We start from the raw sequence: 24,113 nt of genomic DNA, 5'->3' as shown, positions 1-24,113 counted from the left end.
AGAGACCGTGAAGGGGTGGCAATCGGGGTGGTTCTACATCACCGAGCCGCGCGACACCAACTGGGTGGCGGCCCCCGAATTTCGATCCGGCATCCCCATGCGGCTCACCTCCTGGAAAGAGAAGGGCCTATCCTGGGGTTCGTCGGTGGAGCTGACCGGACTACAGTACTGTGTCAAGAATATGGTAAGCAAGAAAATCAAGCTTGTCAACATGGTCCAGGTCATGCTCTTCCGCCGAATCCTCCCGTGTCAAAGACGGGCATTCAATATGTGGGAGTTTGACCCAGCCGAGCACCAGACGCCGCGAGAGCTTTTCGACACGACGCACAAGGACGTCTGGAAGGTGTTGTTCAAGGCCGCCGAGCTACCTCCTCCCCTTACCGAGGATCGCGGACTCAGCGCAAAGCGCCCTGCCAATCCGGTAAGCTCTTTATATCTTCACAAGATATTCCTTTCCCCAGTATAATCGTGTGAGGGATCTGAGCCTCCACGCCATTTTAACAGGACTGGGTAGCGACAGCGGAGCGGATCGATTGTCCGGCCCCTCTGCCCGAAGATCCAGCAAAGGCTCTCTTAACGGAGATGCTGGTTCCGGCACCCTATGAGGCGCCGGAGAAGAAGGCCAAGAAGAAGGCCGCGGGGACCAGGAAAGGTCTCTGGCGCAAGGTCGTATCGGACTCATCGTCCGATAACACCGAGGCGCCCTCTCCCACGAAAACGAGGAGGAGGAAGAGGAAAGTTCTCCCCCCCCTCCCAGCCGAGGGAGACAAGAAAAGGAAGGCCGCCCCATCTGGGGAGGCTGAAGGGTCCAAGAAGGGAAGGACCCTCCTTCCGGACTACTCCACAACAGCCGCTTACAGCGACGAGGAGTGGTTGCCCAGGGACAACCCTGGCGAAGTCGTAAGCATCCGCGGATACCATAATAGTTCTGGCATGTTTTGTTTTATTGCTTCTTATCATGCCAAACATGATCATGCAGTCCATCCAAAGCCCATATCGACGTATCCTCTTCGGATGAGTCTTTGGGCCAGTCGGCGATGAACAGCGATTCACTCCCGACTGCCACCTCACCCCGCCCTACGGACGACGTCGAGGTGTTGTCTCAAAGGGCACTGAACCAAGGGGAGATAGTTCTGGAGGCGCTCCAAGGCGACATCCCAGATGCTAGGCGCATGGGGGGCAAGACTCCCGTGGGCTCTAATGATGGGGGCAGCAAGTTTGGCCCCCAGTCGGATACTGCACCGGAACCTCCAGTGGTTCCGGATTCTGTCAGGCGACCCCTCGCTAAGGGATCGAGTCGTCTGTGCCGATGGCCTTTGTCCATCCAGAGGCATCGGACAACTTGCTGGAAGCGCTTCGCGGCGCTTCCATTGACGAAGAGCTCCGCACTATCATGAGTGCGGTGGTCGAGAAGGTTCGGTCCGCCAAAAGCGGACTGACTGAAGCCTGTGCCAGCCTCCTAACAGGCTTTGAGGTAAGTAATCAAATTATGAGAATATGTCTATGTGAAAAAGCAGGATTCGCTGCTGGCCGCTGCCGCTCGTACTGCGGAGGTCTCCGAACTGAAGCGGGACCTTGAGCGGTCCAAGGAACAGCTCGGCCTTACCAAGAGGCAGCTCGAAGAGAACAAGGGTAAGTGATACCCCGTCCGTATATTGATAAAGAAAAAAAGAAGGTTGTTGTTAGATCATAGGATCGTCATGAATTTTGCTAGGGGCCACGACCTAAGTGGCGGCCCTGAAGAAGGCGCTGAACGAGGCCGAAGACAGAGCAGCCAAGGAGCGCACCGAGCGCGAGAAGCAAGAGGCCCGAGTCGGCGAGGTTCAGCAAGAGCTCCAGGATTTTGTCAAGAAATACGAGTCCTTGGAGCGTGACTCTAAGACGCAAGGGTCCGAGCTTGCGAAGGCCCTCGAGAACGCACAAAATGCCAAGGCCGAAGCCCAAAAGGCCCTCCAGGAAATTCAGGCGGTCAAGAAGATAGCGGCGGGTAAGGCATTCATTATGCAAAGCAAGCATGTGAAGGAAACTTTCCTTTTACTTACCCGAATTCGGAGCTCTCCAGGAGCGTTCACAGATCTACCCAGCAGCGTATCGGATGCCGCGGAGTTCTACCGGGCCGAGGAAGGGGGCTCGACGGAGAAGTTGTTCTGGTCTCAGTATACTGGGACCGAACATCCGATACCCTTGAGCGACCAGTTGAAGCAACTGGTCGAGCTTCACAAGGCGGCCGAACTGGCCATGAAGGGTCTCATAGTCCGGATGTGGCCTGGCGAGCCCCTACCTGGCAGCTACTTCGGCTTGGTAAAGCGGTCCGTCTGCATTGAAGGTGCGCGCCGGGCCTTTGCCCGTGCGAAAGTGCACTGGGCGAAGATGGACGCCGAAAGAGGGGTCGCCGGAGGGCAAGGAGCATCGCCACCCCGAAAAGTATTATGACAGTGTCCTGAAGGGTGCTTGCCTTGTGGCGTAGGAATGTGCTAAGGATGTAATTTTTGAATGAATGTACTCATGTGATTATGTAATATGAAAACGAGTTCATGTGCGCTATATAACGCTTGTTGATTTAAAATATTACCTTCTGTGCAGCCGTTTATAAAATCTGAGAGTTGGCTAGTCGTCGGCTTCTGCCCCCATGTAACTAGTACTGACGTGTTCGGAATAGATCTTAAACACTCTTTATCCAAAAAAATTGGTCCTTTAAGGAGGTGTTTAGTGCAGCGAACAAGGCAATCGGACTATAAAGCTTTATCACTCTCACTTAGCCCTAGAAGTCTACAATTTTAAATTTCAGCGAAGCCCCTAGTATTCGGAAGGCCGAACTTGGGGTGCTATGCACGCCTAAATCGGACAAGGCCGACTCCTCGCCCGAAGCGGAAAAAAATCTTTAAGGATTTGAGACCTCACGAACAGCGACCAGCTCTCGCCGCATCATGACAGTCAGTTTTCGGCTTTCTCTACTGAGGTGCTCGTCTGGAAGAACCGGGACACAATCGCAGTAGTTCTCCCAGCGCTACCTTAGCCGATATAGCGGAACGTAAGGTACCAAAACATGGGAGCCGGGCAAACCCAACTATTGACCCAAGACATGATTCGGAGCTGATGCATATAATGCTATAAGTTCGGGGTGCCGCACTGTCGAAAGTGTTCGAACTTTTCTTGTCGTGTTATGGGGTACACTGAAGCCCCTGGCGCACTGGACGTATCAAAATGTACGGGTGCAATTTGTCGTAAATAAGCAGACAAGGAAAAAGATGAAGAAATGTAATAATAAGCTAACGTTGTACATTGTTATTTAAATAATACGTCAAAGCGTATGTATACAAGTAGTGTAATAAGCAAAAAATAGGACTATCTGACATATCCTATCCAAGGGCAAGCTGCGTATGGGTATGTAAAACAGGTATAGCGATCGTTATCAGAGACCACCTGGGGATTCCCTTGTACGTCAGAGCTTCTTGCTTCCTTGGTATTTCCTTCCCGTAATGGGTCCGATAATCAGGCTATCAGAAAGGGCTTTCAGAGAATAGGGTCCTGAAAGAGAAAAAATGATAAAGATATACGGGCCCTGAGGCGGTTGAGCCGCATTGTGGGCCGTGCCATAGTCGTGCCTCCGCCTATGCCCATGGTATCTTGAGTGTGTAATTATGTACGCGCGGCGCAAATTTCGCCGCTTGACTGGGACTATGACGGAGGCCGAATTGCTAGGCGAGCTCTGAACGTGCCGGGCGATCCTGTTGCAGGGTACTCCGGACTCGCTTGAAGGTGTCCGGGGGCTTTATCGCTGAATTGGCGGTTTGTCTCAGAAGGCTGCTTTGCACTTCTGTTGTGAGGGCTGCAGTGTGCTCCTCCGTACGGAGCGAGCGTTTTGTGTTTCCATTAACTGTTATAACCCCGCGAGGTCCTGGCATTTTGAGCTTGAGGTATGCATAATGCGGTACCGCATTGAATCTGGCGAATGCGGTTCGTTCGAGCAGTGCATGATAGCCACTGCAGAAGGGGACGATATCGAAGATTAACTCCTCGCTTCGGAAGTTGTCCGGAGATCCGAAGACCACTTCCAGTGTGATCGAGCCCGTGCAACAGGCCTCTACACCTCGTATGACACCTTTAAAGGTGGTTTTTGTGGCTTTGATCCTCGAGGGGTCGATACCTATTTTGCGCACTGTATCCTGATAGAGCAGGTTCAGGCTGCTGCCACCGTCCATAAGGACTCGTGTGAGGTGAAATCCGTCAATGATGGGATCAAGAACCAACGCGGCAGAACCGCCATGACGGATACTGGTGGGGTGGTCCCTGCGATCGAAAGTGATTGGACAAGAAGACCATGGGTTGAACTTTGGGGCGACTGGCTCCATCGCATAGACGTCCCTTAGTGCACGCTTCCGTTCCCGCTTGCGAATATGGGTTGCGTATATCATGTTCACCGTTTTCACTTGGGGAGGAAATTTCTTCTGTCCTCCTGTGTTCGGCGGCCGGGGCTCCTCCTCGTCGTCGCTATGCAGCCCCTTTTCCTTATTTTCGGCATTCAACTTGTCGGCCTGTTTGAACACCCAGCATTCTCTGTTGGTGTGGTTGGCTGGTTTATCGGGTGTGCCATGAATTTGACACGAGCGATCAAGTATGCGGTCCAAACTGGACGGGCCCGGATTGCTTCTTTTGAACGGCTTTTTCCGCTGACCGGATTTAGAGCCACTGAATCCGGCATTGACTGCCGTGTCTTCGGCGTTGTCGCCGTTGTTGCGGCGCTTGTGTCTGTTGCGACGTGGCCTGCCGTTGCTATCTTTGGCATCTGAATTGCCAGGATTTCTTGATGTGTTGTTGCTGCGAGCCAGCCAGCTGTCCTCGCCCGCACAAAAGCGGGTCATGAGTGTCGTGAGGGCTGCCATGGACTTCGGCTTCTCTTGGCCGAGGTGTCGGGCGAGCCACTCCTCGCGGATGTTATGCTTAAATGCCGCTAAGGCCTCGGCATCCGGACAGTCGACAATTTGGTTCTTTTTAGTTAGGAACCGAGTCCAGAATTTCCTGGCTGATTCCCCTGGCTGTTGGGTTATGTGACTCAAGTCATCAGCATCCGGTGGTCGCACATAAGTTCCCTGGAAGTTGTCAAGGAATGCGTCTTCCAAATTCTCCCAACTGCCAATGGAGTTTGCCGGCAGGCTATTCAGCCAATGCCGAGCCGGCCCTTTGAGTTTTAGTGGGAGGTACTTGATGGCATGTAGATCGTCACCGCGGGCCATGTGGATGTGGAGGAGGAAATCTTCGATCCATACCGCGGGGTCTGTTGTACCATCATATGATTCAATGTTCACGGGTTTAAATCCCTCTGGGAATTCGTGATCCATTATTTCGTCAGTGAAGCATAGGAGGTGTGCGGCGCCTCTGTGCCGGGCTATGTCACGTCGCAGTTCATACGAGTCTTGTCTGCTGTATTCGGCCCGGCCGGATTTGCTTTTAGTATATCCGGCGTGACGGTCGTCATCACGTGTTGGGGCGCGCCCCCGTGATCCGTAGATCGATCTTGTATGTCCTGCTTTGTTTTCCAATACGTCTCGCAGGTCCTGCGTGTTGCCCCGGGCCTTGGTTTTTTTGTTTGACTGGCGACGGCGTGCGGGCTGGACTTCGGGCTGATATGCCGCTTTGTCTCGGCCACGAGGTGGTCGGTCAGCCGCATCATACGCTGGTAGTGCAGGCTTTAATGCTTCCTCCTTGAGTTGGGGTAGCAACCTGCTCTTTGGGTAACTTTTGGTTGGGCGCTCGAGTTCGTATTCCTCGGCCGCCAGGACCTCAGTCCATCTATCCGCTAGCAGATCTTGGTCAGCTTGAAGCTGTTGTTGCTTTTTCTTCAGGCTTTTTGTTGTGGCTATAAGCCGGCGCTTGAAGCGCTCCTGCTCGACGGGATCCTCAGGCACGATAAATTCTTCGTCGCCGAGGCTCACCTCGTCTTCAGAGAGGGGCATGTAATTGTCATCCTCTGATTCTCCGTCTGCTGCCTGTTCCTTAGGGCTAGCTTGCCCGTCGTCCCGCTTGAAGTCTGGCTGGAGGGGATTGTCTTCGTCTTCGGCACTATCCGCAGCGTTATTGTCTCTTGTGCCGGTATCGCTGCTTTTGCTATGGCGGGGCTTAGAGCGGCGTCGATGACGCCGGTGCTTAGGTTGCTTCTCGAGGGGATTATCCTCCGTTGCCTTATTGCCATCGCTTTCTTTGGGGGTGTCCGCCATGTATATATCATATGATGAGGTGGCAGTCTAGCGCCCTTTGGGCGGTGGTTCCTGTTCTTCTCCTGCATCGTCGTCCATACCGTCGATGTCTTCGGAGCCGAAATCGAGCATGTCGGTTAAGTCGTCTATAGTGGCTATTAAGTGGGTGGTGGGTGGGGAACGAATTTCTTCGTCGCCCGCTTCCCACTCAAGCCGGACATAGTTCGACCAAGGGTCTCCTGACAAGGAGAGAGACCTCAATGAATTTAGCACGTCGCCAAAAGGCGAGTGCTGAAAGATATCCCCGGAGGTAAACTCCATGATCGGCGCCCAATCAGATTCGATAGGCACGGACGCAGGCGGTTCGGAGCCCGTGGCCGGGAACGAATCCAAGGGTCCGGCAACACAGGTCTCATAGGAGGTGAAGTTAGTATTCGGCTCTATCGCCACTGAGTGTGCGGCCTCCGTGGCGGGGTCTATCCACCCGTCCTTGGACGGCACGATCTGCTCCGGATTGAGGGCCGGAGTAGCCACAGGTGTGATCTCCCGAACACCGTCTGACGGCAGAGCTAGGTCATGCTCGTCGTGACTGTGCGGCGCACCTGACATGGGCCCGAATCCGTCGAAGATCAAGTCTCCGCGGATGTCGGCAGTATAGTTCAAGCTTCCAAACCTGACCTGATGGCCAGGGGCGTAGCTCTCGATCTGCTCCAGATGGCCAAGCGAGTTGGCCCGCAGTACGAAGCCGCCAAATATGAAGATCTGTCCGGGGAGAGAAACCTCACCCTGGATCGCATCGTTGCCGATGATCGAAGGAGCCATCAAGCCTTTACGCGACGGCACAGTGGAACTCTCAATGAAAGCACCAATGTCGGTGTCAAAACCGGCGGATCTCGGGTAGGGGGGCCCGAACTGTGCGTCTAAGGCTAATGGTAACAGGAGGCGGGGGACACAATGTTTACCCAGGTTCGGGCCCTCTCGATGGAGGTAATACCCTACTTCCTGCTTGATTGATCTTGATGATATGAGTATTACAAGAGTTGATCTACCACGAGATCATAGAGGCTAAACCCTAGAAGCTAGCCTATGATTCTGATTTTTGTTGTCCTATGGACTAAACCCTCCGGTTTATATAGACACCGGAGGGGGCTAGGGTTACACAGATTCGGTTACAAGGGAGGAGATCTACATATCCGAATTGCCAAGCTTGCCTTCCACGCAAAGGAGAGTCCCACCCGGACACGGGACGAAGTCTTCAATCTTGTATCTTCATAGTCCAACCGTCCGGCCAAGGTATATAGTCCGGCTGTCCGAGGACCCCCTAATCCAGGACTCCCTCACTTTTAACGTAAAGCTATACAATGCGGTGACCTACTCCCATTTTGTTGCTCGAATTGGGCAGCACTATGCAAGGCGTATGGTTTTCAGGAGGGTATGTCACCTTTGATCTGGGTGATGATCCTGAAGATGACATGGATGAAGATAATGTCGACGAAGATAATATCGACATTTGGGTCGATGTCCATACGCTTCCACTTCTACCTCTATGTGAGTTTCTCAAACATATTCAATAAGTAATTTATATTGTATTTATGAAAATAGTTAACAGCTTATTTTCATTGACAGCTTATTTCCATTCTTCAAGAAATGTACGAAAAGTAGTAGACAAAACCTACTACAGTTATGGGTCTGAGCTAAATTGCGAGGAGATAAATCATTTTGTTTCATGGATTAAAGATGTTGAGACTTTTAAGACGAATTATCATATCTCTCCAAGTTATTCTCAATACGTGCCACTAGTGCACGTGTTCAACTACGGTAACATCCATCGAGATATCATGGTAAGATTTTTCCTATTATGTCATCGGTGCATTTTTTGCATAGATTCTTTTCAGCTAAACTACATTTTGCTAAGTATGTTATTATGATGTTCTTCAACAGAAACTCCCGGCGGATTGTATACCTAGGTTTATGGAAATGAAAGGTGACATGAGGATTGTTAGCTTACGGCCAAGTTGGCCTACGTACCACCGCAGTGCATACACGATTCATCGAAGCGATGATATCCTCACAATCAAATATTGGAGAAAAGTTCTGAAAGATCGCAGAGAACTACTTGGGGGCAACATCAAGCGCAGCCTACAAATGGGAGACAGGTTCATCTGTATTCTTCATAATGGAGAATCAGGGTTTACCTGTTTTATGCTATTTTACCTTCGAAAGAGTAGGAGGTCTTAGGTATTTATGTGCTACATTGTGCTAGAACGATGAGCTAGTTCTTATATGACTATGATGATGAGTTATGTGCTACCTTTGTGCTTGAATGATGAGCTAGTTCCTATATATATGACTATGATGGTGAGTTGTTATTATAATGATGATGATGATGATGTATGAGTTCTTATATGAATATGATGATGAGTTATTATGATCATGTTGAGTTATTATGTCATTGGGCGGAAGAAACACGGATTAGATTCATGTGACAAAAAGTTGGATTAGTCGTCCTACTAATCCAACTTTTGGTCACGTGAATCTAATATGTGTTTCTTCCACCTAATAATATAATAACTTAACATGATCATAGTGATATAACAATCCCTCATGTTACCAAAATTTATATAACGATGTATAAATACAAAGGAAAATATGCAGCAGAAACTTTTTAGTCATATATGATTTTATGCAGCAGAAAATACCCTCCAAAACCCCTAAACCCCTTCTTTCAAAAAAAAAACAAAAACCCCAGCGCCTGGCAGCTACTGACGCGTGGCTGCCCTTTAGTCCCGGTCGGTGTTACCAACCGGGACTAAAGGTCCTCCTACCTGGGCGCCCCACAGCGGCCACGTGGAGCTCCTTTAGTCCCGGTTCGTAACCCAACCGGGACTAAAAGTGAGGGGTTTTAGTCCCGATCGTTTTGTCCCGGTTGCAGAACCGGGACTAAAGGCCCTCTGAAACCGGGACAAGTGCCCTGTTTTCTACTAGTGGCGGCACCGTTTATGTCATAAGCATGTACAAGACATCACAACAAAAGAGAGGCTAATAAGGCTGGACAATGCGCCAGAAGACAGCACAGATATGCAAACTCAGAGGCCGTTGAATGACAAGTCCAACAATAGCAACGCCGAAACCACTAAGACAGGCGCATGGTGCCATCATCAAGGAGTCACGCCATCACCACCCCCCCTCTCCCCAAGCCATACAAACCCAACATGAGGGTGGTCATTGTTGCGAGGATAGAATGACGATGGAGAAGACTCGTGCTCAATGAGCATGCACATGGACAATGTTAATTCACCCCCGGGAGTGGGGTGTCCGATGGTGGGAATACGCGGTGGAGTGACATGCTCAGAGATAGTGCCTAAGAAACAAAATATCTCTACCAAGAGTGGTCATTAATTGGCCATGGAAAATGTAAAATGAAGGTCACACACAACCTCAAGTTGGCGACAACAAGGACCCAAGGAGTGGCAGACAATGAACTGTAGGAAGCTCAAATGGTGTGAAGCGTTCATCGGGTTTTCGAGCAGAATAACATCATGAGAGTTACCAGATGGTAGCCTTGTGGCGCCAAAGGCACCGCTGCTGAACCCTAGAGAACACTGTCGAAGGCGAAACATGAAGAAGAAGATGCTAGGAATATGTCCTAGATACAACAATATAGTATTATTTATTTCCAAATTCATAATTAATGGTATATTTTTGTGCTATAACTGTGATGATCCTTGAATATGAGATTCATAGAAAAACTCATTACACGCATGGAAGCATAAACACCAAGTAGTTCCCTAGTCACTCATGTAAGACTAGCTCAAGTATTGCATGATGATCCCATTTTCCTCATAGGACATTGTGAAAGTAACAAAGGATGTCGACAACAATGAGAGCAAACTGTTAATAGAACAATGGTATTGGACAGACCCAGCTAAATGATATACTACCGGAACACATCTTCGCAATGTTATAACTATAATCATCAAATGTCAGTACTAGAAAAGTGTTTATAAGTGAGGTCACATTAGTGGCGGGCAGGTTGAGAGCCCCACCACTACTATTTTGACTAGATACTAGTGGCAGGTGTGAAATGATGCCTGCCACTGGGATTTAAATATCAGTGGCAGGCCCATTTCCTTGCCTACCACTCATTCTTTGGACCATGTTAGCCGTGGGCCAACTGTACCAGTGGTGGGCCCAGAACCTTTGCTCGCCACTGGTACTTAGATCATTAGTGGAGGCCCCTGGTAGCAGGCCACCGCTGGTAATTTGGCTACCGATTTAGCCCACGTTAGTCGTGGACGGAGGTATACCAGTGGGGGTGCCTACGTCTGCCTACCACTGATTAAACATGTAGGCATTTCGTTTGTGTTTCGCAAAAAAGAAATGCTTCCCGCTAAGAGGATATTTTCTAATGCGTAACGGCAATAAGATAAAGGTTGCGCACGTGCCAGTATATATTCATATACAAAATAGATAACAAGGACACACAATATCAGGAAAACTCTGTATTCCATTAATTCTTTTGGAGGATTACATCAAATGGTTCCCACGCAAGTACATCATGCTTCTCTACGCAATCTGACTAAATTCTGCGACTGTGTAGCTTCAGATTCCCGGAGCCTCAAAAGACGATCCGGTTAACTACATCCACAAGACACATCTTGTAGAAAACCTTCGATTAAGCTGCTCCCGATGATCGTCGTCTTGAAGCCTATGTAAATTGTCCTCCAAACGTGCATGAACAATGCAAACATGTATTCAACCAAAGCTTCGTCGGTCAATGATGAGTATCATCCGGCACCGCTGGTGACGGGATTTTCGATGAAGTCTACGAGCGAGAAGTGTTCGGCCTCATCGGCACCCAACAAATAAAAGTCCAACCTCGTCGGCTAGGACTAGTTTCCAGCCTCGTCGGTCACGGAAAGACTTCATGGCAAATCACAAGTGCCGTACTCGGCTGCGGATTAATTCTAGTTTCCAGCCTCGTCAGTCACGGAAAGACTTCATGGCAAATCACAAATGCCGTACTCGGCTGCGGATTAATTCGTAGCTGTCAACTACTCCCCCGTTTCTAAATATAGGTCTTTCTAAAGATCTCAACAAGTGACTAAATAGGAAAAAAAAATGAATGAATTTATACTTTAAAACATTTGAAATCTCTAAAAAGACAGAACGGAGGGAGTACACACCATGTCGTTGCACCATGCATGCAACGGAGCTACGGGGACCAGCAGGGGCCACGGCTCCCACCAACATGCAGAATTTTTTTTAATACCTATGCTTATTTATGTAGAGAAGCATGTGGTCTGCTGTATGCCTCTCTCCAAAAGTGCATTTTGACAAAATAGAGTGCTAGTATTGTGCACAGAAGATCCCACTGAAAGTGCCTTGCTTTGTTGACTTTTGTTCTCACTCCCAGCCACACACACGAGCCATCCCATTCTTTTCTTTATCATTCCTGAAGCGTCTCGCTGTCTAGAAATTCCCCAAGAACCGCTCCTTAATTCTCTCTTTCTGCGTTTGGAGCACATCAGGAAGCACTCATCCAGGTAAAAGGTCACAGATCTGTCACTTTGTTCTTCTTATTTGTATTATCTATTTGTGGATCTGGTTTTTTATTAGAACCGTGATTAATCTCTGTAGGATACTCATGGCTAAAAATAAAATGAAGACTATGGACTACAACATTATGAGCTTGATGTGCCTACAGTTTGAGATACTACCCCGCTGACTTTTACCGAGGATCTGGTTTTTTATTTGAGCAATGTATGTTCTCTCGCCTCAAAATACTACCCCGCTGACTTTTCAGAACAAGAAAGAAACAATTTGAGATGTCAACTACAACATAATGAGCTTGATGTACCTACAAATCCAAGGTTTCAGAATCTGTCAAGTGTAGGAGATCTTTGTCAACAACTTGCAAAAACAGGAAAATCAGTGGATTATTATTTGATTGACAGGTCATACAATATTTCCGCTCTTGTATTATTTGCTTTGACCATTACATCAAGTGTTAATTGATTTTATTTGCAGGTTAATTCGACTTGTTCTCACTTTGCCTGTCTCAACCGCAACAACAGAACGTGCATTTTCGGCAAAGAAACTTGTTAAAACAAGACTCCGAAATAAAATGGAAGACATGTTTCTAAGAGATTGCTTGTTGATCTACATCGAGAAAGAGATTGCAGTAGGATTCTCAACTGATGCAATTATTGACGAATTCAATACAATGGACCGTCGTGTGGAGTTCGAGTGATAACTATTAGTTCATCAACGTCTAATTGTACATTTTACTTCCAACCTATCGATGTATAGAGATATGCCTATGTTATGAAGATATGCCTATGTTATCGCGTGGAGATGCTCCAGGGTGGATAGGAAGCAAGCATGGATAACCTATGATGCGGGAGTTGTAGATCATACCTGCATGGTGCCATCGCTTTGCATCTAGAGTACCTACGCCCAGCGGCATACAACAGGAACCCACGCACTCACTGGCACTCATCCTCAAAGCTTGTCTTAGTTGTAGACAGTAGACAATCGATCTGTTCCTTTCCTTAAAAAACCAGGCGAGCAGGGGAAGCACATCTTCATCGCGTGTCCTCCTCAATGGGAACCCTGGCCAGGCCTTCAGACATGCTTGTGGCGTGCGGCAGGGAGATCCGCTTTCGCTGATGCTCTTCATTTTGGCCATTGATCCGCTCCAACATATTCTCCAGTTGGCCTCCGCGTGTGGGGTTCTCAAGCCCATTCACGCTCACACTGCCAGATGTCATATTTCTCTATACACCGATGACACCGGCATTTTTGCGAATCCGGACAAGGAGGAGCTACGGGCGATCTCTGAGATCCTGAAGACCTTTGGGGAGGCTAGCGGCTTAGTAACAAACCTTTCCAAGACGGATGTGTTTCCTATTTTGGTGCAATGGCATCGACCTCCAAGGCGTTCTCTCCATGTTCCCGGCCAAAGTCGCTGCCTTCCTGGGCCGTTATCTGGGGCTCCCTCTACATCGACAAGATCGCGGGTAGGACGGTAGGTTGCCCGGTTGGAAAGGAAAACACTTGAACAAACCAGACAGAGTTGCCCTTGCTAAGACCGTCCTCACCGCCACTGCAGTTTTTCACATCACCGCAGTTGCCCGCCCCCCCCCCCCCCCCCCCGAAAATCCTAGACTTATGCAACTTCGTCACGGAAGAGCATACGGGAATACGTGTCCATCAGCTAATCTCTCTCTACCCCCTGAATTCAGCCGTGGGCCCTCCTATATCAAATCAGCTATTGCCATATCACCCTGTAGGTTATAATTCGTAGGAAACTGTCCGTAGTTCTAGCAAAACTCCCCCCCCCCCCCCCCCCAAGTGGATTGTGCGAAAATTTGACAAGATTACGCGTGGTCCATCTGGCAAAAGGAGGACCAGGAGCAAACCTCAAGTGGGCACTCACTGGTCAACTGGAAGACAATGGCGGTCTTGGGATTGTTTTTTTTTTTTTGACATGGAAACATATTTTCCATTAACCAACGCGCCGAACAAGGTCGTCGGCAATCAAGTCCTGGACGAAGGTAGGAGCATCGCCCGGCCATATGGCTTGGGGTTCCGTGTCCATCTTCAAACCAAACGCCGCAAGGGCATCAGCAACTTTATTACAAATTCTAGGGATATGAACTACTGAAAAGACAGAAAAGTTTAAGCAGCAAAAGCCTTAATCTCTCTAAAAAGAACTCCGTTTGAGGATAGATCATAAGCCAGGGATGTCAAGGCTCGCACCAATTCATGGGCATCTGTTTCAATGATGATCCGAAACATTCCCCACTCCTGTCCAAACTGAATAGCTGCACAACATGCTTCAGCCTCTGCTTGTAAAGGATCCTGAAGGTAGTGCAGCTTCCCTGCAACAGATCCAACCGCGTCCCCTACAGAATCTCGTATGATAAAGCCGGTCGGGCACTAAGGCTTCGTTGGCCATGCATTCAATGGACGGACCCGAGGAGGCCGTGGGTGGGCATGACCTTACCCTGCAACCAGGCCAACGATGTAGAAGACCACGAGCCATGCATAGATTTAGACTGTTTACATCTATGTCTTCTACATCTATGCCCTGTGTCCGGTCGGTGGACAAGCTACGACCACGAGCCAACGATGCCACAACTGATCGACCGAGAAGCTGCGAGCCTGCGACCACTGGCCGACAACAAAATTGCTACACTTACGGAACGGAGCTATGGAAATTTACTTACGGACAAACGTGCCCACTGCTCATTAATCTCTCCCCCTGAATTGCAGGGGGTGGGCCTCTATAATCCCTAATTAAGTGCTGCCACTTCATCCCGTAAGCTTCAGTCTGTAATTCCTATCCGTAAGTGCCGGTAGACGGAGAAGCTACGGCTATAAGCCGACGATGCTACAACCGGTCGACGGAGAAGTCGGGAGGAGCACTAGCCGTCAATGCTACGACCGGTAGGCTGAGAAGCTGAGACCACGAGCCGACGATGCTACAGCGATCGATGGAGAAGCTGTGCCCGCTACCGCTAGCCGACAATGCCCGATCGGTCGGCCGAGAAGCTACGACCACAAGCCGGCGATGCTACAACCGAGGACGGGAGAAGCTGCGGCCACTAGCCGGCAATGATATGACCGGCAGCGGCCGGAGGTGCTTGAACCAGCATCGAGCCATGCTACGAGACGAGCCGTGAGCATCGAGTGGCGCTACGACCTACGAGTTAGTATGCTGCAACCGGCGTCAAGCGGGGTTACGACCGTTGGCGCTAATGCAGCAAGCGCTGGGGCTAGCTGCCGGAGATGCACCCCGCGTGGCGCGCGCTGATGGGGAGGGTTGTGCTCGTCGGCCTCGTCGGGTGCTGACGAGTGGCAAAGTGACAGGATCCCTGCAAAAAAAAGGCACAGTGACAGGATTCGGAGTCTAGCCGGTTGCCCGACGCAGAGCGTTGCCAATCAAAATTTACCAAACTCTCATCTAAATCAAACTTTACTCGTCTTCCTTCACCCATACTCAAATCAAATTAAATCTTGCCAAAATGTTAACTAAATCAAAACTTTCACATCGTCTCCTCTTATACTCAAATCAAAACAAATCTTACCATTTTTTTTTGCATGGTAATACACGCCTCACTTATATCGATCATAGTGTTCATAGTACAAGTCATGTACACACTGCTTGACCCAGCAGTTACAAGTTAAACCTTCGTAGGGTAGGGTGTTCGCCTCATGCGCTAGCAACTAGCTAGCCGATTAGGCTGTTCGCCTCCTGCCGGCGCCGCCACAGGTCTACCCCGTCTTCGTGGCCTTAGGCCATGGATGCGCGGTGGGTCTCGGTCCTTGCCGATGGGAGGGCTCCAGATCTGTTTTTAGTTGTTTTTTTGTGTTCGTTTAGCGTTCGTGTCCTGCTCAGGAAGACGAGGCGGTGGCGGTTTCCTGAAAATGGAATATTAATGTCCTCCCCGTCTAGCCCCCATTCCGCCGGTGTGTCAAGCCTCGTCGGAGGGCGTGTAGAGGTGTGTCTCCGGCGGATCTCGTGCGATTCGGTCAGCGTTTGTCTTCGGCGGATCCGTTTGGATCTGGTCTTTGTTCTTCTGCGTCCGTGTGTCTGCAGGATGAATCCTTTCGATCAACGTTTCACTTCATCAGCGACAGCTGTTATTCTGGTGCGCTGGTCCTATGGGGCCTTAGCACGACGACTTCCCGACTGTCTACTACAACAAGGTTTGCCCGGCTCTAATGAAGGAGGGGCGATGACGGCGGCGCGCCTTCGGCTCGCACCAGTGATTGTGGTCGTCGCTAGGTGGTCTATGGACCTGGATGTAATTTTTTACTTCGGGTGTTCTTTGTACTATCTTGACAGTTGATGAATAGATCGAAAGTTTTCTCGTAAAAAAAAAGTTATGTACACACTGACCAGACAAAACTAAAAAAAAGTAGCAGAACGTTTTGCACAAAGGGACCCCAACCGGCAACCAAGAAGGACAATCAAAACCGAAGAATCGTCTAAGCTTCACACCAACACCCCTTACCTGCCTCTAGCACCACCACAGCAGCCACCAAAGAAAAAAAAGATGAAATACCTCCTTACCCAAGCTCGACACGGCTCCATCGCTGATATGCGGATTTGCTGACCTCCAAGGTGGCTCACCAAAACGAGAAACCATTCATATTGAACGAATCAGACCGGGGTAACACTCTAGACACACAATCAAACTCCATACCAGGCACCTCCACATGACTAAGACGTCGGAGGAGAAAGGCATACCTGCCATCCACGAACCACGAACCCATCGTATGATCCACCATCTTCCAGGTCGCCGATGCAGACCACAATCTGCATCCGCTCCCCAACTAACTCCCAACCTCCGCGTCGACGCTGGAGCAAAATTGTCACAATGGTGGAGCCCGAGGACACAAGTCCACCATGAGGATACTGCTACTGCCATGCCATCCTTGCTTGAACAAACTGATTTCCAAATCCATCCCCAATTATAAAGTCGATCGCCTCGTCAAGGAAGGATCTGAAGATTCTTTATTCAATGCTGCCATCGCCGCCGCCGAAGTCAAGGCGATGAACAGCCTAAAACCTAAGCTACTAGGGCCTAAAACGATCCACACGCGTGATCTGGTGACTCCCCACACCACCGATGACGAGGTCAACGGAGGAAAGCAGCAGCGGAAACTCTCCTGGACAGACTATGGAAGATCGCCTCTCATTTCTTCGACAAGAAGAAAGAAAAGCGAAAATTGTTGTCCAAAAAAATATAGAATATGATGAGTCTAAGATTTATGCAAAACACGATTGATGTTAAAGTCACTGGAATATGTATGCCCCTGCCGCATCGCATGAGCAATTAGCTGGTGGATATAAATGGCGTGAGATTTTATACATCCCCAGTCCCACTTGCAATGAAATGGATATCATGAATTGAGCGAATGTTGCGAAAAAATAGCAATAGCAAACTTTTGCTTTGTGCGAAATATCATCCGGATCTATTATTAAAGTTCATCGGAGATATAAAAAGCATAGAAACATAATACAAATTACATCGATATCCTCAAATCATCGAACAACCATACTATAGTCGACCTGACCTTTCGGTGACAACCAGAAAGCCTTCGTGCACATGCCTCTAAAGGCCCTGGCTTCGGACCAATGTCCTAGAGCCGCAGTCATCACCATTAAGCCCTTGAATCAATCTGAAGTGTGTGACATCAAATCTCGCTGCCGCACACACACACACACACGCACACACACAACAAGAAACCCTAACTCATACTCTTATATTAGTTTACGGAGGGAGTACATTGAAAGCAAAACGTTTCGCTTCAGCGCACCGGCCGAGCGTCTTTCCCAGCAACGCTCACGGGGCCACACACACAGCTCATCCCACCCACCCCTTTTCCCTTATCGATCCACGCACAGATTTCCTCTCTCCTTCCTCTGTTTATTTCCCCATCACCTACTTCTCCGCCATGGCTGCACCACCGACAACACCCATCTCCTCCCCTTTCCGCCATGTGGTGGCCATGGCCGGTGCCCACCCTCCCCCTACTGCCGTTGCGGTGCTGCACCCCCTCCCCGCTTTTTCCGAATTGTGTACCCTGATGTGCCGTGACCCAACGTGGACATCGACGCACTCGCCCCCTTTGTGCCAGATGGTGGCCATGACGCCGGCCGGGGATGTTTCAACCGGTGAGGGCGGCGCAATCGCCGGGTGGCGGAGAGTGGGTGTGTCGTGATGATTTTTTTGCTACAACCGTCGTCCAGTTTTGCTACTACCGACTCAAAATTTGCTACAAGGATTTTTCATGGCGAAGCTGCAACAGTGACTGCGTGATGAAGTTTTGCTACATCCTTCGCCGTATTTTGCTACGACCGGCGAGTTTTTTTGCTACAATGATTTCAAGGGGAAGCTATAACCGCGATGGTGGTGACAAAGTTTTGCTGCATCCATCGTCGGATTTTGCTTCGACCGGCGAGGAATTTTGCTACAATCGGCGTTTGTGGCTGGTGGCGGCTACAACCATGACTGGGAAGATGCAACCACGACCACCGGCATCGCATTTTTGCTAGAACCACGCCGCCTTTTGCTACAACCAGAGTCGCTCTTTGCTACAACCGTCCGTCGGCGATGCGAAACTGGCAATGCGAGGAGCTACAAGCGGCAAATGGGGATGCTACAACCGGTCGCCGGAGATGCTGGAACCAGCGGTGCGAGGAGCTGCGAGTGGCAGCAGGGATGCTACAACTGTCTAGGCGTGAAGCAACAACCCCTTGAAGGAAATATGCCCTAGAGGCAATAATAAAGTTATTATTTATTTCCTTATTTCATGATAAATGTTTATTATTCATGCTAGAATTGTATTAACCGGAAATTTAGTACATGTGTGAATATAGACAAACAGAGTGTCACTAGTATGCCTCTACTTGGCTAGCTCGTTGAATCAAAGATGGTTAAGTTTCCTAGCCATAGACATGAGTTGTCATTTGATTAACGGGATCACATCATTAGAGAATGATGTGATTGACTTGACCCATTCCGTTAGCTTAGCACTTGATCGTTTAGTATGTTGCTATTGCTTTCTTCATGACTTATACATGTTCCTATGACTATGAGATTATGCAACTCCCGAATACCGGAGGAACACTTTGTGTGCTACCAAACATCACAACATAACTGGGTGATTATAAATGTGCTCTACAGGTGTTTCCGATGGTGTTTGTTTGAATTGACATAGATCAAGAATAGGATTTGTCACTCCAATTGTCGGAGAGGTATCTCTGGGCCCTCTCGGTAATGCACATCACTAGAAGCCTTGCAAGCAATGTGACTAATGAGTTAGTCACGGGATGATGCACTACGGAACAAGTAAAGAGACTTGCCGGTAACGAGATTGAACTAGGTATTGAGATACCGACGATCGAATCTCGGGCAAGTAACATACCGATGACAAAGGGAACAACGTATGTTGTTATGCGGTTTGACCGATAAAGATCTTCGTAGAATTTGTAGGAACCAATATGAGCATCCAGGTTCCGCTATTGGTTATTGACGGGAGAAGTGTCTCGGTCATGTCTACATAGTTCTCGAACCCGTAGGGTCCGCACGCTTAAAGTTCGGTGACGATCGGTATTATGAGTTTATGTCTTTTGATGTACCGAAGGTAGTTCGGAGTCCTGGATGAGATCGGGGACATGACGAGGAGTCTCGAAATGGTCGAGATGTAAAGATCGATATATTGGACGACTATATTCGGACATCGGAAAGGTTCCGAGTGATTCGGGTATTTTTCGGAGTACCGGAGAGTTACGGGAATTCACCGGGGAGTGTAATGGGTCTATTGGGCCTTAGTGGAGAAGAGGAGGGGCGGCCAGGGCAGGCCGCGCGCTCCCTCTCCCTCTAGTCCGAATTGGACAAGGAGGGGGGCGGCGCCCCCCTTTCCTTCCTCCTCTCTCCTTCCCCTACCCCTTCTCCTACTCCTACTGGGAAAGAAGGAGTCCTACTCCCGGTGGGAGTAGGACTCCTCCCTTGGCGCGCCCTCCTCCTTGGCCGGCCGCCTCCCCCCTAGCTCCTTTATATACGGGGGCAGGGGGCACGCCAAGGACACAACAATTGATCAATTATCTTTTAGCCGTGTGCGGTGCCCCCTCCACCATAATCCACCTCGGTCATATCGTAGCAGTTCTTAGGCGAAGCCCTGCGTCGGTAACTTCATCAACACCGTCACCACGCCATCGTGCTGACGAAGCTCTTCCCCGAAGCTCTACTGGATCGTGAGTTCGCGGGACGTCACCGAACTGAACATGTGCTGAACACGGAGGTGCCGTACGTTCGGTACTGAGGATCGGTCGATCATGAAGACGTACGACTACATCAACCGCGTTGTCATAACGCTTCCGCTAACGGTCTACGAGGGTACGTAGACATCACTCTCCCCTCTCGTTGCTATGCATCACCATGATCTTTCGTGTGCGTAGGAATTTTTTTTAAATTACTACGTTCCTCAACAGTGGCATCCGAGCCAGGTTTATGCGTAGATGTTATATGCACGAGTAGAACACAAGTGAGTTGTGGGCGATACAAGTCATACTTCTTACCAGCATGTCATACTTTGGTTCGGCGGTTTTGTTGGATGAAGCGGCCCGGACTGACATTACGCATACGCTTACGCGAGACTGGTTCTACCGACGTGCTTTGCACACAGGTGGCTGGCGGGTGTCAATTTCTCCAACTTTAGTTGAACCGAGTGTGACTACGCCCGGTCCTTGAGAAGGTTAAAACAGCACTAACTTGACGAACTATCGTTGTCGTTTTGATGTGTAGGTAAGAAAGGTTGTTGCTCAGCCCGTAGTAGCCACGTAAACTTGCAACAACAAAGTAGAGGACGTCTAACTTGTTTTTGCAGGGCATGTTGTGATGTGATATGGTCAAGACATGATGCTATATTTTATTATATGAGATGATCATGTTTTGTAACAGAGTTATCGGCAACTGGCAGGAGCCATATGGTTGTCGCTTTATTGTATGCAATGCAATCGCCCTGTAATTGCTTTACTTTATCACTAAGCGGTAGCGATAGTCGTAGAAGCAATAGTTGGCGAGACGACAACGATGCTACGATGGAGATCAAGGTGTCGCGCCGGTGACGATGGTGATCATGACGGTGCTTTGGAGATGGAGATCAAAGGCACAAGATGATGATGGCCATATCATATCATTTATATTGATTGCATGTGATGTTTATCCTTTATGCATCTTATTCTGCTTTGATTGACGGTAGCATTATAATATGATCTCTCACTAAATTTCAAGGTACAAGTGTTCTCCCTGAGTATGCACCGTTGCCAAAGTTCGTCGTGCTGAGACACCACGTGATGATAGGGTGTGATAAGCTCTATGTTCACATACAACGGGTGCAAGCCAGTTTTGCACACGCAGAAATACTCGGGTTAAACTTGACGAGCCTAGCATATGCAGATATGGCCTCGGAACACTGAGACCGAAAGGTCGAACGTGAATCATATAGTAGATATGATCAACATATTGATGTTCACCATTGAAAACTACTCCATTTCACGTGATGATCGGTTATGGTTTAGTTGATTTGGATCACGTGATCACTTAGATGATAAGAGAGATGTCTATCTAAGTGGGAGTTCTTAGGTAATATGATTAATTGAACTTTAATTTATCATGAACTTAGTCCTGGTAGTATTAGCATATCTATGTTGTAGATCAATAGCTCGTGTTTAGCTCCCCTGTTTATTTTTGATATGTTCCTAGAGAAAACTAAGTTGAAAGATGTTAGTAGCAATGATGCGGATTGGATCCGTGATCTGAGGATTATCCTCATTGCTGCACAGAAGAATTATGTCCTTGATGCACCGCTAGGTGACAGACCGATTGTAGGGGCAAATGCAGACGTTATGAATGTTTGGCAAGCTCGATATGTTGACTACTTGATAGTTTAGTGCACCATGCTTTACGGCTTAGAATCGGGGCTTCAAAGACGTTTTTTGAAACGCCACGGAGCATATGAGATGTTCCAAGAGTTGAAATTAGTATTTCAGACTCATGCCCAAGTCGAAAGGTATGAGACCTTTGACAAGTACTTTGCCTACAAGATGGAGGAGAATAGCTCAGCTAGTGAGCATGTGCTCAGAATGTCTGAGTACTACAATCACTTGAATCTAGTGGGAGTTAATCTTCTAGATAAGATAGTGATTGACAGAGTTCTCTAGTCACTATCACCAAGTTACTAGAATTTCGCGATGAACTATAATATGCAAGGGATAACGGAAACGATTCCCAAGCTCTTCGTGATGCTGAAATCGACGAAGGTAGAAATCAAGAAAAGCATCAAGTGTTGATGGTTGACAAGACCACTAGTTTCAAGAAAAGGGAAAAGGGAAGAAGGGGAACTTCAAGAAGAACGGCAAGCAAGTTGCTGCTCAAGTGAAGAAGCCCAAGTCTGGACCTAAGCCTGAGACTAAAAGTGCTTCTACTGCAAAGGGACTGGCCACTGGAAGCAGAACTACCCCAAGTATTTGGCGGATAAGAAGGATGGCAAAGTGAACAAAGTTATATTTGATATACATGTTATTGATGTGTACTTTACTAGTGTTTATAGCAACCCCTCAGTATTTGATACTAGTTCAGTTGCTAAGATTAGCAACTCGAAACGGGAGTTGCAGAATGAACAAACACTAGTTAAGGGCGAGGTGACGATGTGTGTTGGAAGTAGTTCCAAGATTGATATGATCATCATCGCACACTCCCTATACTTTCAGGATTAGTGTTGAACCTAAATAAGTGTTATTGGTGTTTGCGTTGAGCATGAATATGATTTGATCATGTTTATTGCAATACGGTTATTCATTTAAGTTAGAGAATAATTGTTGTTCTGTTTACATGAATAAAACCTTCTATGGTCATACACCCAATGAAAATGGTTTGTTGGATCTCGATCGTAGTGATACACATATTCATAATATTGAAGCCAAAAGATGCAAAGTTAATAATGATAGTGCAACTTATTTGTGGCACTGCCGTTTAGGTCATATTGGTGTAAAGCGCATGAAGAAACTCCATGCTGATGGACTTTTGGAGTCACTTGATGCTTGCGAACCATGCCTCATGGGCAAGATGACTAAGACTCCGTTCTCCGGAACAATGGAGCAAGCAACTGACTTATTGGAAATAATACATACTGATGTATGCGATCCGATGAGTGTTGAGGCTCGCGGTGGGTATCGTTATTTTCTGACCTTCACAGATGATTTGAGCAGATATGGGTATATCTACTTGATGAAACATAAGTCTGAAACATTTAAAAGTTCATATAATTTCAGAGTGAAGTGGAAAATCATCGTAACAAGAAAATAAAGTTTCTACGATCTGATCGTGGAGGAGAATATTTGAGTTACGAGTTTGGCCTTCAATTAAAACAATGTGGAATAATTTCACAAAATCACGCCACCTGGAACACCACAGCGTAATGGTGTGTCCGAATGTCATAACCGTACTTTATTAGATATGGTGCAATCTATGATGTCTCTTACCAAATTACCACTATCATTTTGGGGCTATGCATTAGAGACAGCTACATTCACGTTAAATGGGGCACCATCTAAATCCGTGGAGATGACACCGTATGAACTGTGGTTTGGCGAGAAACCTAAGCTGTCGTTTCTTAAAGTTTGGGACTGCGATGCTTATGTGAAAAAGTTTCAACATGATAAGCTCGAACCCAAATCGGAGAAGTAAATCTTCATAGGATACCCAAAAGAAACTGTTGGGTACACCTTCTATCACCGATCCGAAGGCAAGATATTTGTTGCTGAGAATGGATCCTTTCTAGAGAAGTAGATTCTCTCGAAAGAAGTGAGTGGGAGGAAAGTAGAACTTGATGAGGTAATTGTACCTTCTCTCGAATTGAAAAGTAGCTCATCACTGAAAACAGTTCCAGTGATGCCTACACGAATTAGTGAGGAAGTTAATGATGATGATCATGAAACTTCAGATCAAGTTTCTACTGAACCTCGTAGGTCAACCATAGAAAGATTCCGCACCAGAATGGTACGGTAATCCTATTCTGGAAGTCATGTTACTAGACCATGACGAACCTGCGAACTATGAGGAAGGGATGATGAGCCCAGATTCCACGAAATGGTTTGAGGCCATGAAATCTGAGATAGGATCCATGTATGAGAACAAAGTATGGACTTTGACTGACTTGCTCGATGATCGGTGAGCCATTAAGGATAAATGAATCTTCAAGAGGAAGATGGATGTTGATAGTAGTGTTACTATCTACAAAGCTCGAATTGTCGCAAAATGTTTTCGACAAGTTCAAGGTGTTGTCTACGATGAGATTTTCTCACTCGTATCGATGCTTATGTTAGCAATTGCCGCATTT

This window comes from Aegilops tauschii, chromosome 3 (assembly GCF_002575655.3).
Source record: "Aegilops tauschii subsp. strangulata cultivar AL8/78 chromosome 3, Aet v6.0, whole genome shotgun sequence".
Taxonomy (NCBI): Eukaryota; Viridiplantae; Streptophyta; class Magnoliopsida; order Poales; family Poaceae; genus Aegilops; species Aegilops tauschii.
Note: the sequence above shows the minus strand (reverse complement) of the source record.